Source organism: Hyla sarda, chromosome 1 (assembly GCF_029499605.1).
Source record: "Hyla sarda isolate aHylSar1 chromosome 1, aHylSar1.hap1, whole genome shotgun sequence".
Classification (NCBI taxonomy): domain Eukaryota; kingdom Metazoa; phylum Chordata; class Amphibia; order Anura; family Hylidae; genus Hyla; species Hyla sarda.
Window position 1 is genome coordinate 84,359,513 of NC_079189.1, and position 12,793 is coordinate 84,372,305.

The window sequence follows — 12,793 nt, forward strand, 5'->3', positions numbered from 1 at the left end:
AAAATGTAGGGAAAGTGGAAATGTAGGGAAGTATTAGTAAATACCGTGGGAAAAAAGTTGTAGGGAATTATAACCAACAAAATAAAAAAATAATAAATCAGGGCCATTGCATTTCTTGCTGTGATTTTTAGTTTTAGCCTTGATTTTCCCTAAACCATGGCAAAATGGTGCTATTTTTGTCACAGTAATGCAAATCATGATAAATTTTTTTTTATCTTTACATTGATTTTGGAAAATCACAACAGAAACAGTAAAAATGTGAAAATGCTGTAAAAATTCAGCATACAAACCCAAACTTCACATTTAAAAAAAAACATATCAATTGTGTTTATAAGTTGAATCTTTTTTGCTTGATGGCAATATTTCTCTTAAGTACAAACTTTGAATAAGCAAACACATCAAAACTGCATTTAGTGTGAACTGACACAACTTCACTTATGAGTCTGGGTTATCTCCGGCACTAGCAGACTGACTAGATGAACTGGTGCAGTGATCAAACACCACAACCAATTATTCCGAACACTCAGAGGATTCCTGGGTTCAATGTAGACTGCATCATCAAGTCATTTCAGTGATGGATTTGGAATCAGAAATAGTTGTTTTAAAACAGATCTGTCACCTCCCTATAACAACTTAGTAAGAGGGGTTGACCCACAAGTGAAATGTATCTACTATTTATAGGTCTGACTGCTGAGATCTCAAGAATAAGGGTGCTGAAATTCCTAATGGAATGAAGGAATAAAGCAGCTGTCACATATATTGCAGCATCATTCACTGTCTATGGCACTGTTGAAGATAGCTGAGCACTATATTTTGAATTCCATTCACTATGGGACTGCTGAAGGTAGCCAAGCACTGTACTCTACTATCTTTGGCAGTCCAATATACAGGTGAAACTCGAAAAATTTGAATATCGTGCAAAAGTTCATTCTATTTCATTAATGCCACTTAAACTGGTGCCAGAAAGTTAAACAGATTTGCTAATTACTTCTAATAAAAAATCTTAATCCTTCCAGTATTTATCAGCTGCTGTTATTTCCTTTCTACCTGACCACAGTGCTCTCTGCTGACACCTCTGTTTATTTTAGGAACTGTCCAGAGCAGAATAGGTTTTCTATGGGGATTTGCTCCTGCTCTGGACAGTTCCTGACCTGCACAGAGGTGTCAGCAGACAGAGAGCACTGTGGTCAGGCAGAAAGGAAATTCAAAAAGAAAAGAACTTCCTGTGGATCATACAGCAGCTGATAAGTACTGGAAGGATTAAGATTTTTTAATAGAAGTAATTTCCCAAATCTGTTTAACTTTTTGGCACCAGTTTATTTCAAACAAAAAATGTTTTCCAGTGGAGTACCCATTTAAAAGAAAAGGAAGTATGAAGTGCTCCACAATCTCCTGGTAGACAGATGCGTTGACCCTGGACTTAATGAAGCACAGTGGACCAACACCAGCAGATGACATGGCTCCCCAAATCAAATAATATATTGGGGATTTGCTTTACATGTAATGAGTCTCTCACATATATTAGTTTCATTTTTTAAGTTGCATTACTGAAAGAAATGTTTCCCCCTGTATAGTGAATGAAACGACAGTGACTGGAGACTCAGAAGCCACATTTTTGAGATTTTTGAGAGGGATCAAGTGGTTTGATCAGACACTCATCCCCGACTCTGTATTTTAGTGATCACTGGCTGGCTGCTGTGTAATGTTGCACTGTAATTTTCATTTGTGGAAAAATGATGAAATATCTTTCCTTAGAAATGTAGAAACTGAGATATATTAGTGTCGCAATGTGTAAAACGATGAGACTACATGACGTGATATACTCTCTGTCTCAAAGTACATTCTTACCAGGAAATTTGTTTTGCTAGTTAAATGCTTATATAACACAGACTTGTATTTCATTCTGTAGGTTTTCAGCATCCCCCCCGGCTCAGCGCTGTTACCTTGCTGGTGGTGTGTGAGACAGGAAGCGGATACGTACACGTATTTTATCATACATCACATATGACACATCTGTCTGAGTTCTTCCTACTTCCCCCTCCTCTACACCAAGCAGCCCCTCGCACATTTTACATCAGACCAAGTCCACATCTATTGTTCCTCTAGTCAGCCGATACGAGGGTCTGTAAGCAACTTACTACCTCGTATCTCTGGGTTATGTGGTCGTCTACACCTACAGAGGCACGCCTTCTTCAGAAATGGCAGGAACAGCAGGTATAGTAATAACTTATTGTCAGGAACTTGTTGTAGATAATTTTTAATTACTTCTGATTCAAACATTAGAATCTGTGAATTTGCTAATGGCAATATACAACATGGGTGATGTCGGTGCGAGGATAATATACGGGCAAAGATACAAAATGCTTGTTTGTGTTACTGTATAAAGGCACAAGAACTAGAGAATATAAACCTTATGTTTACAGGTAACAAACTTACCATCAAAATGCCCAATGTTATCCAAAGAGCCTTTAATTTTGATAAAAAGACAGGTAACAATATTATACTTTTCATTAGCAAATGGATTGGACGTAACAGTAATGTTCAAAGGCTGATCTGGAAATGAAATGTTGCATACGTTATACTGTTGTCTTTCATGAAACTGTATGAAACTATCTGGGTGTAGTTATATTAACATCTTGCCCCTCTTATTTATTTACTTGGTAAACATAATTTACTTTAGTTAAACTTTCATGAATCTAGTTATCCCAGATTCTATTTAGTGTACCCTATTTATTGAAAATAAGGGCCCCAATGGGATGGTCATCAAGTAGCTAATGTTCCTAATAAAGATTCCACATGGCTCATTCCCTACCATAGATTTTCTAGGACATTTTGCTGAGTTTTTGGCTTAACAAAAAATGTTAGTGCAACCTCACTCTTTACAACATCAAGCAATTCATTTTAAATACATTTTCAAAGTTGTAAAACATGCCTAAATGTATAAACCCCTTAAGGACCGAGCGTTTTTCCATTTTTGCACTTTTGTTTTTTCCTCCTTACCTTTTAAAAATCATAACCCTTTCAATTTTGCACCTAAAAATCCATATGATGGCTTTTGTTTTTGTTTTGCGCCACCAATTCTACTTTGTAATAACATCAGTCATTTTGCCCAAAAATCTACGGCTAAATGAAAAAAAAAATCATTGTGTGACAAAATTGAAGAAAAAACACCATTTTGTTAATTTAGGGGCCTTCTGTTACTACGCAGCAAACCTTTCAGTAAAAATGACACTTTCTCTTTTTTCTGTAGGTCCATATAATTAAAATGATACCCTACTTATATAGGTTTAATTTTGTCGTACTTCTGTAAAAAATCATAACTACATGCAGGAAAATGTATAAGTTTAAAATTATCATCTTCTGACCCCTATAACTTTTTAAATTTTCTGCATATGGGGCAGTATGAGGGATAATTTGTTGCACTGTGATCTGAAGTTTTTATCGGTACCCTTTTTGTTTTGATTGGACTTTTTGATCGCTTTTTATTAATTTTTTTTGTGGTATAAAAAGTGACCAAAATATGCTATTTTGGACTTTTGAATTTTTTTCGTGTACGCCATTGACCGTGCGGTTTAATTAATGATATATTTTTATAGTTTGGACATTTACGCACGCGGCGATACCACATATGTTTATATTTATTTTTACACATTTTTTTTTTTAAATGGGAAAAGGCGGGTGATTCTGACTTTTCTTAGGGAAGGGGTTAAATCACATTTACTCTTTTATTTTGCAATGTTATAGCCCCATGTTATAACATGCATTATACTGATTGCAGGCACTGTTCAATGCATTGCCATAGCATTGCATTGATCAGCGTTATCTGCGCTTGATTGCTCAAGCCTGGATCTCAGGCTCGGAGCAATCAAATGCCGATCGGACAGCGTGGAGCCAGGTAGGGAGCCTCCCTCTGTCCTTTCAGCTGTTCGGGATGATGCAATTTCACCGCGCCACTCCCGAACCGCTCCGCTGAGCTAACCGGCAGCTTGTTCTCCCGTTTTAAGATGCCGCGATCAACTTTAATTGCGGTATCTAAAGGGTTAATATCGGACATCAGCCCGATCGGCGATGTCCGGTACTAGCCGCTGATAGCAACTGGGATCCAGCAGATACCATGCGCGCTCAGAAGCTTCACAGATCGGGAACTGGCCACGGACGTAAATATACACCTGTGGTCGTTAAGGGGTTAAAATAGATAAGTTATAATTAAACTGTTGGACAATATTAAACAAATAACCAGCAGTAAACTTCCAGAAACTTTGCAAAGTTGGCACTTATGTAGTGACCACTAAAAGTGGCAAAAAAAATATAGGAATCTATATTTCACAAGCTACTAACATACTACAATATCTACTTTGTTCAGAAAGTGACTCGGAGGGATCTGCGTTGGCATTTGAGGCTACAGTTGGCTAGGCCAACCACGAACTTTCATGTGGCAGCAAATAAGATGGTTTGATAGGCCACTCATTGATAACATTGAGTCTGTGATGAAAATATGAGGAAATCATGACATTATTATAGGTATTTTACTAAGATCATACCACAGCCACATATCAGCCTCAATACGCTAATATTTCTTTCTACTTTACATATTTATGTGTTTAGGAGGCCACTTAAAAGATTAAAAGATTCCTCGTGGATAAATGAAAAATAATGCATATAGGAGAAGGTAAATTGGAGAAAGCCTTTAGTAGTGGAGTATACTTGCAGATCATAATAGCTTGCAATGCCAATTTGCTGCTTTTAAAGCCTTCAGGACGGTGTCTGGTACAAAAAGATACCTGGATGTGTGAAACACGGATATAATCCTATCATTTAGTAAAGCAGTACTGCCTCATCTGGTATATGTAGTTCAGTTTTGGATTTTTATAGAAAGGATAAAGATGCAAAGGCACAAAGCATAAAGAAAAAGAACCTGTAGGGACGTGGAGCAAAGACTATGACCAAAGATTAAAAGAATTACATTTATTCAGTCTTAATAAGAGAATTGGAAGGGGGAAGGGGTGATTAACATGTAAAAGTATATAAATGGTCAATCCAAAGAATACGGTATACACTGGTTTATTTTATGGTCACCTTAAAAGATGATGGGTCACTCTGTTCTTCCGGAGCAAAAATTGCAGATATGTAAAAAGGCCTTTAGCTGACACAGGCGATTGCTTCTAGAAGACTTAGAGGATTTCTTGAAGCTAAAAAACTATTAAGGTAGGGTCACTTATGTCGTATTTTGCTGCTGCATAAATACACAACAAATAGGCAGCAAAATACGGCACGTGTGACCCTACCCTAAGTCTCCAATCGGATTGGAAAGATTATTTTCTCTTTTAAGCCAAATTAGCCCATGCCATACAGGTTTGTTGTTGTTTTTTTTTTTTTTTAAACAATAATGTTCCTTTCTTAACCAATTTTATTTTTAACTTTCCTACATTCCCCACTAAAAAGAACATATCTATGGGGCGTGCAAGGCTAGCAGCTACACCTATGTCCTGCTGCCTGCGAAGGGGCAAATGCTCCTCATACTGTACTTTGCACCGTGGCTCAGAAGCTTCAGGTTACATCTCTCTCCCTCTATGTCTCAATCGCTCATATATATATGTGTGTGTGCGTATATACACATTTTGTCTTTTTTTTTTTTTATTATGAAAACTTATCTACTTAGAAGTGGTTTCTTTTTGAGGCATGACCACATACAATGTGTAGATGCAAGTTTGACCACTTGATCTTTCTCATATATTGCAGGCAACCAAACAACCAACCAGAACTATTCCCTTTACTTTACTTTAGTTTTTAATACTAAATCAATTACATATATGTTGCATTACGTTATACAATATATTTCATGAGACAAAAACTTTTGTAGACTTGATTTTTATTTTTATTTTTTTTACCTGTCCCAATACAGATGGCACAATGACAGGCAAGTCAGGAAAATCAGGAAAAATGAATGTATCATATTACAAATTGATAAGGTATTTGGGCCATGACACACCACAGACTTTGGAGCTATGGACTATAACAATTGTTGCAAACTACGACAGAATTGTCACTCAACCTACAAGAAGTTTAAACACAGGACCACAAAAGACATATAAAATATAATTTTTATTTAATATACTATAACAATAGAATTATTATAAAACTTTATAAAAAGGACAAACATAGCAAGTGATGATGAGTGTTCACGTGGTAGTCCCAGGCGGTGTAAACCTTACATTAATAACCAACAGTACATGAAACAATGGTGTATAAGGGCTGCATGTACAAATACCATGCAAGTAATGAAATTATAGAGAGTGTGATAGCACTATACTACAATACAAAGGGTAGAAAAATCCCAAAGTGCAAACAAAGTAAGCCATGAAGTGCAGAGCACACCGCTAACGTCATGATCTGCCAGGGAGCCATGGCAGCACCAGATCCAACATGTGTTTCGGTGAATATGACCAGTGTTGTGTAGCAGCCTTATCTCATAAGGCCATATGTAAGCATTAGCCAAAAATGATACAAACAATGGGCTGATATCTAGAAGAAGGGAAAAGTTGAGGGAATGTAACAGGGCTTTAAAGGAAGACAGAGGAATAGGCGAAGGACTGGTATAAGTTTGGAAACAGATAGATAAAAAGGAGTATTGGGGAAGATTTATCAAAACCTGTCCAAAGGAAAAGTTGCAGAGTTGCCCGTAGCAACCAATCAGATTGCTTCTTAAAATTTTTAAAGGCCTCTTTAAAAATGAAAGAAGCGATCTGATTGGTTGCTACGGCCAACTCTGCAACTTTTTCTCTGGACAGGTTTGGATAAATCTCCCCCATTGTCTACTTCTTCATGTTTGAGAGCCAAAACATTATTTTTTTGGAGATGCCATTTTTACTAGAATTATACAGGCTTAAAAGGACTGCAGCCAGATGTTGACTGGTCAACAGATAGATGTTAAACATATCGCAAACAATGCTTTTTGTGGGGGTTTTCTTCTCTTTCGGTAATTTGTTTTTTAGATTAGTACCTTTTTTCCCCAAAACATAGGATTATCTTGGTGTAGTGTTTTTTCAAGCAGTTTGTGGCATATTTCTCAGAGACATCCATCATTCACATCCCTGAAGGGAAATCTTTATATCTGTAAACTTTAACTCTATATGGATTACCAGCTGTTTTTTATTCAGTAGAACTCAATAATAATAATAATAATAATAATAATAATAATAAAAACAGTGGTTTTACAGGTAAAAAAATGAATGTGTGAACATAACCTTACAATTTATTTTTTCATTAATGCTCTGTATCTGCTCTGGGCTAAATACATGTATTGATTATGTATTGACTGTAATCATTAGTTTCATCTCTGTGGTAATATATTACATTGGTCTATGGGAAGAGAAGGCAGAAGTATATATATTACTGCAGTCTGTTTTTGGCCCCTATATTTTGGAAGCCATATCTATCTATCTATCTATCTATCTATCTATCTGTCTATCTATCTATCTATCTATCTATCTATCTATCTAGCAACCAAGTAGACGCAGCAGCACTCCAGCGTAGTGAAAATAGTGACTTTTATTTATCACCAAGATGCAATAGCGACGTTTCAACCACCTCACGCGGCCATCCTCAAGCTTGAGGACGGCCACGTGAGGTGGTTGAAACGTCGCTATTGCATCTTGGTGATAAATAAAAGTCACTATTTTCACTACGCTGGAGTGCTGCTGCGTCTACTTGGTTGCTGTATCTAATTGGGGCTCGAGGACCAGGGCCCATCCACAGCTTGCACCCACTGCATCTATTCCTATTCGTGAGTGCTGCTCCATTTGCTTTTCTATCTATCTATCTATCTATCTATCTATCTATCTATGATCTGGTATCTATGATCATTATGTATGCAAAAAGGTGTTGTTGACATTTATTAAAGACAAATTGAAGAATACTTATATATAAATGAATAAAGGGAAACCATAAAAATTAAAAGGCTTCCCAGTTACCTATGTTTAATAATAAAAAATAAAAATAAAAAAATACACCCTTCCCTACCTATGATGCCGCTGACACGAGCTATCTTGGAGTTAATTTGGCAGTGGGTACACCCAATTGGTATGAGTTACCGTATTTGGCAAAGAGGCAAAGAAAGGAAGGGCTATATACAGACTGGAGAATTAATGCAATGTTTACCTGCAGAAGTCTTTAGGTCACTATAGGGAAGAGGCGAGCAGTTTAAAGACAGGTATTTGGAAAGCCCTGTTATTTTCAATGAATAAATAACATACAGCTCGGAGAACCCCATATAATTTTTTTTTAACCCAGTAATCCCTTATTGGGTATATCACAGCAAAGGAGGTAAATAGGAGGCAATGACGTCAAAATCCTTCTTTATTTATTTTAACAACGTATACACAACGGTCTATTTCAAAGATCCCTGCAATAGACATTATGGGGGAGATTTATCAAAACTTGACGAGGTGCCCATAGCAACCAATCAGGTTGGTTCTTTGATAAAAAAAAAACTTTAAAAATAACTTTTGAAAATAACTCAATGATCAATTATCATGTGGTATAAATTGTATTCACCCACATTGACATTGATATAAAAAATACATGAAAAAAATACATAATAAATAATTCTGAAAAAAATTAAATCTGACACTAATGTCATTTTGACAACAAACCATATACTTGATTTTTGTTTTATAGGCTTAAAAGAGGTAACAATAGCAAGCCACTATTTCCTCTTTTGGTCTTGAGGAAGTGATAGAGTATGATTCTAATGAACATTCTTCTGTATTTAGAGTGAAACTCCAAACGAAAACAGAAAATACTGTTTTTTCCAAGGTTAGGTGTAATTTCCCTAAAATGTAATTTACTTGCTAATATGCTCATTTCCCTAAATTTCCATTGGCAAAGAATGTATATAAGAGGCATAGCAGGGACATTATTTCTGCCTCGGTAGTGGCAACACTGTAGAGCAATACAATGCAATAATATAAAGGGGTTTCCAGGAAAAAAGTGTCCAGGCCCTAATCAATTGTTAGAACGAGCGGAGAGAATAGCATGGCTGACTGAGACAATCCCATAGCCTTCCGTTGGAAGTTTGTCTCGCTAAGCACTCTTCTCACAGCTAGTACTAGCTATTGGTCATGGTCTGAAGAGTCAGAATATTACTAGAGAACATCTGTGGCTAATAATATATTGAATTAAATATAGTTATCCTTATCATTGCTATACAAACATACTTAGTACATAAGGGCACATGTAGCATCTACAACCGAGTACCCACTCTTTTCTGGTCACACACTCATCTTTCATTGTCTGGATACTGTAGGAAGATGATAGTGTTTAATACTTAGGTACATCTATTTCATGTGCCCCAAATAATGCCCAGTTTAGTTAGAAATTCTTGTCTAAACAAAATGTAAAGTTTACTAAAAAAAGTGGAATTAAAGTAATTATTTCAGAATATACAGCTAGAATTTGAACTTAGTTTAACACAGAAACCATAAATACAACAGTTCCCCAAGACATCTTATACCACATATGTATCAAGTGTCCATTACTGCATTAGGTATTTACATAATCCCAGAATATCTCTATCTCTCTATCTTAATCCTCCTCTTACCAAAGACAACTCCCACAAATATATTAGATACCGAAAAAATAACTGGAGTTCCCATTACAAGTGTGAACTTCAGTTTTTTTTAATCTAGCACAGAAACTCTGCAGCAAAGGCGTCAGGAGGCCTGATCTGCTGGCTGTATGACCCACTTCTGATGGTAGACGAGAACAGCTGCAACTCTACCCTTTAAATCTGGAGCAAAATTATATTCTTGTATGACAAATATCTTTTAATATGAGATTTCATTATATTTAGCAATATCAGTTAATCAGAACTCCAGATTGATAAAACAACATATTAAAATATGCCCTTTGTTAGTCAATCATTAAGGTCCTTAATAGTCTACCTGCCATTTAAAATTTTAAACCCGATTGATATGTTGTAGAGATATATCAAAAGTCTTGATCGGTTGGGGTCTGAGTGTTTGCAAGAAGGTGCCAGGATAAGTCTGCCCTTAGCACATTCTCTCCCGCCTCTGTGTCAAGGGACATGGACTGCTCCATAGACGTACATTGGAAGTCCGTCTCATAGACCCAGAGCGTGGTGTGCAGTGCGTGACTGCACACTTCTCTCCCACCTTGTTCTTGTCTCAGGTCAGGGTCAGAACACTCAGATCCTGACTGATCAAAACTTTTGATATGTTCCTTGGTTCACTTTAAGGCCCTTTTAGAAGAGCCTAGCAGGTCCAAATAACAAGTTCCAATCTCTGTGATCGGTGCTTGGTTACAGAGCCCTCACACAGCCCGATTAATGTTGTAGCCAGGCTGCACGAGCCATTGCTGAATCACCAATGTGGTCCTTTAACTTCATCATTGTTGGCCACACATCCTCTGTTTACACAAGGGGATGTGCAGCCAATAATGAAGATTTTATTAGTCACACAAAAGAGTTAATAAGCCAGTAACCAAGTGTTAGTTCTCGACTGTTGGTTGATCACTGACTCTTTAAAGCCAGTTATCAGGAAAATGTTCCAATGAATGCTCATTTGCCAGGTAATGGGCCCATGAAAAAGGGACCTTTAAATTTAGCCCAGATTTTCTGCCACACCATCAAGGCCTGACTGTTCCCTTGCTGTCTAATACATCCCACCCCTTGCCAGAAGCCATTGTCACCAGATAATCAATGTTATTTACTTAACCTGTCATTGGTTCTTACGTTATGGCTGATCAGTACTTATTCCAGATTTAGCTAAGTCATATAAGGTCTGCCCCTGTTTAGTTTTCTGTATCTTTTAGGGAAGGGATTTCCTCAAGGGCTGTGGTTTCTATTTGCCAACTAGAGAATAAATGTTCCTGTTTTCACATGATCCAAATATAGAAATCATGTAAGTTATCAAACCCGCGTCACTGCCTAAAATTCCTATTGGTATTAATATCTTTTCACAAATCCTTTTATTTTCTCGAAGCTCAGATGACACATGAAGAGATAACTGGATAGATCACATGCATGACGGTCGGCTTTCGTAGGCAGCCACTGGAATTGTAAAGGTATCTTTGTATGTGTGGGAAGACAAATAATTACAATTCTAAGCATTCTTCATTTTATGTTGCTTATATAGTGCCAACGTATTCTGCAGAACTGTACACGAACTGTCATCCCTCACATTAATCCCTGATCTCATTATGGCTCACAATCTACCTCAGACATAGCCACATTGGAATTAATTAACCTATTAGTAAGTTTTTAGAGTGTAACTGGGTTTATACACATCTGGATTAGGACTCTAAAGAGTACGGGTTGATACCACAGAACCAGGAGGAGACCAACATCAACACATACAAACTATGTAAAACAAAAATAGAGAAAAAGAAATACAGCCGCACATCCACAATTTGTATTGTATGTGTAGATAAAAATACAATGGATGTGGATGTGCGGCTGTGTTTCCTTTTCTCTATTTTTGTTTTACATACAAACTATGGGCAGATGTTGACCTAGGTTTGATTAAAACCCTAGACTTCAGTCCTGCAAGGTAATACTATCCACTGAGAGGTGTGCAAAATTCTATAATAACAATCTTATTTGTGGGTCCATCCTGGGGCTGAATATCCTTTATGACATTTGCCGAAAATAATCTAAATTTGTATTAGTGGTTTATATACTAGATCACTTTTGATGAAATCTTATTTTAGTGTAAGTCCAATATTATATGGATTTCAGTCCCTGAATTTCAGTAGCTCCTTTAAGAAAAAAGGAACAATAAAAAAGATCCTAAGATTGTGTTTTGCTGAGATTATATAATAAGGTATTGCATTTAATGGGCTAAAGCTGGCCATCCACATTGGATTGTAGAAAACTAAGCAGGTTGTTTATGCAGCTTCAATTAGTGACAGATACACACAATTTTACTGGTTTGTCATTTATGTGCCGTCTAATATAAGTTACAGGCACTAGATTTTTTGTAGGTGGGATACTGATTTATTCTGACTGCCATGCTTAGAGTTAGGTAAGATTTTTTTTTCCCTTAGTATAGATCTGGCATTTGTTTGATGTTTTTTTTTGTTGTCTTCCTCTTGTCTTTTTCCTACCTTTATCAACCATGTAACTAAGGGCTCGTTCACACCACATTTACCAGCATGCTCCGCTAAAGGGAGCTCCATCGCTGAGTCCATAAGAAGGAAGGAGTTAAAGGGGTACTCCGGTGAAAAACAATTTTTTGAAATCCTCTGGTGCCAGACTGTTAAACAGATTTTTATGTTACTTCTATTAGATCTTAATCCTTCCAGTAGTTATAAACTGCTGTATACTACAGAGGAAGTTCTTTTCTTTTTAAATTTATTTTCTGTCTGACCACAGTGCTCTCTGCTGACACCTTTGTCCACTTCAGGAACTGTTCAGAACAGGAGAAAATCCCCATAGCAAACCTCTCCTGCTCTGGACAGTTCCTGAAATGGACAGAGATGTCAGCAGAGAGCACTGTGGTCAGACAGAAAAGAAATTTAAAAAGAAAAGTAATTCCTCTGGAGAAAACAGCAGCTGATAAGTACTGGAACGATTATGATTTTTAAATAGAACTGAGTTACAAATTTGTTTAACGTTCTGACATTAGTTAAGAAAAAATAAAAAATAAATTTGACCAGAGTACCCCTTTAAGTGGAGATAAATAAGTGCATGTCCTATTTTTTTCCTCCACTCAACTTCTGTAAAATACCAGACACTCGACAGACCCTATTCCAAGTCAATGGGATCCCTCTGGAA

The 12,793-nt window shown here is 36.8% G+C and overlaps 1 protein-coding gene across 2 annotated transcripts in view; it reads left to right on the forward strand.

Moving 5' to 3' along the window:
* Window positions 1-12,793, forward strand: part of RHOH (ras homolog family member H) — a 79,937-nt gene that overhangs the window by 18,352 nt on the left and 48,792 nt on the right. Inside the window, exons 2-3 of one of the 2 annotated variants that reach the window (XM_056551633.1) lie at window positions 1,910-2,214; window positions 11,001-11,082. The gene's annotated coding sequence lies outside the window, so the exon portion shown is untranslated. The remainder of the gene's footprint in view (window positions 1-1,909; window positions 2,215-11,000; window positions 11,083-12,793) is intronic. The other variant, XM_056551632.1, reaches the window with a different exon arrangement.